This window comes from Galeopterus variegatus, unplaced genomic scaffold (genome assembly GCF_000696425.1).
Source record: "Galeopterus variegatus unplaced genomic scaffold, G_variegatus-3.0.2 Scaffold1259, whole genome shotgun sequence".
NCBI classification, from domain to species: Eukaryota; Metazoa; Chordata; class Mammalia; order Dermoptera; family Cynocephalidae; genus Galeopterus; species Galeopterus variegatus.
In genome coordinates, this window is record NW_007727370.1 from 175055 (window position 1) to 176848 (window position 1794).

Consider the following 1794-nt stretch of genomic DNA (forward strand, 5'->3'; position numbering starts at 1 on the left):
TTTTTTTTTTTTGTAAGCTAACTCTGGCATTTTCTCTGCACACACTTTGCATTGCCCCACCACAGCAGGAAGTTGAACTGCCCAGGCAATCGCAGCCCCTGCCCCAGCTGGGGAAGGTCTCTGTCCGAAGTGCTCATTTATTAACAAAGACAAATTGTGTGTTCAAACTTATAATGAAATCTGAATGAACTTGAAAGACACAATAGGTAGTTTTGAATCAAAAGAAGTTCTTAAAATACATTCTGCTTATTTTCAGTGTCCTGGTTATGAAAATAAGCACTGCTCTTCCCCAGGTGGTTTTGGGCAGGTTGTTTTGGACTGATGAGTGTTTCATCCCATGAATGGGGTGCAAAGACAGACTGTGGAAGGAGGCCACTGAGGAAGGAAACTTGGTGGGGCTCATGGGCCCCTCACATCATTTTTTGGCCTAGATCCTCAAGCTCTTGTGAATTCTGTTTACTTGTCCATAGTTTTTAATAACTCCTGCTTCACCCCTATCCCCAAACAAACTTTTCAGCTCTTCGTGTTGTTTTAGGACAGTGAACCTCGGCCCAGGCAGTGATGCTGTGCTGCGTCGAGACTGGGTAGCCTATGGGAATGGCACTCAGTGCTCCTGTCCCCAGCCTGCCGCCTGCCTGCCTATGCTGCTAGGTGTAGCTGCTCGTCAGTCTGGGGCCATCACAGCTTCCACCACCAGGTCTCACATCAGTGAACAGAAAGATGACCACTGAGGACAAACCCCTTTTGATTCTTCACTTACAAAACATGGACCAGAAGAAAGAAATGCCACTTATTCAGTATCCCTTCTTTTTCACTATTAATTAGGAGGTGGTCTCCAAAGAGTGGGTGAACGTTATTTAATATTTAGAGAATCCATTACTGTTGCAAATTGGCACAATGTATTTGTGAATCTCAGGTATGTCTTATTACTTATCACTTAGTTTAGTAGCAGCTGTCACATAACTGAAGAGCACTTGAATTAGGAGACCTCTGTCTCTGTCAACAAATCATCCATATGCGCCTGGGTAGATCAATCACCTCGCTAATCATTCTCAATATATTAGCTCATTTACTACTCACAGTGAGACTTATAAAGGTACTCTTATTGCTTCCATTTTTAGATGAAGAATCTGAGACACTGGGAGGATAAACAACTTCCTTTCAATCAACCAGCTTGTGAGGGGAGGTTGAAATGACACCCGCAGGCAGGTGTCCTCAGAGATCAAGCTCTTACCCCTGCTCCTGCTATTTTGGAATAGGGTGACGTCGCAACAAAACCTAATTTTTTGTTATTTGAAAGACCAGGTTGAATTCATTAAAACTGTGGCTTGGGAACTGACCCAAGTTTCATTCTATTTCACCATAAGACAAAGCTAGTGTGACACCAGCTAATTGTACTTTAACTCGTGTTAAAGAGTAGCCTGAAGTGTTTCTGGACGGCTGGAGAACCGCCTCAGCTCTGCTGCCTCCCTTTGTTCCCCAGCCTGCCTCCCACCTGGGAAGCTTGTGGGCGGAGTGTGCGCTTTCTTTGCCTTCCTGTGTGTGGCAGGGGTGACGTAAATATCCAGTGTCTGGGTACTGTAGTGCGCGTCAGTCCTGAGTAGCACTAAATTCTGATAAGTTCTAGTAAGCAAAGATGAAACTTCTCAATACTCTCATTGAGAGATCATCCTTATTTTGATTTAATCCTTATTTATTCTGATTTAATCCTTATTTAATTAGATTTTCTGTATTAGTCCATTTTCTGTTGCTTATAACAGAATAGCTGAAACTGGATTATTTATTTATTTATTT

The 1794-nt window shown here is 42.9% G+C and overlaps 1 pseudogene; it reads left to right on the plus strand.

The window, feature by feature from the left end:
* LOC103593025 overlaps positions 1-731 on the plus strand; it is a 13332-nt pseudogene extending 12601 nt beyond the window's left edge.
* The last annotated feature ends 1063 nt before the right edge of the window (positions 732-1794 follow it).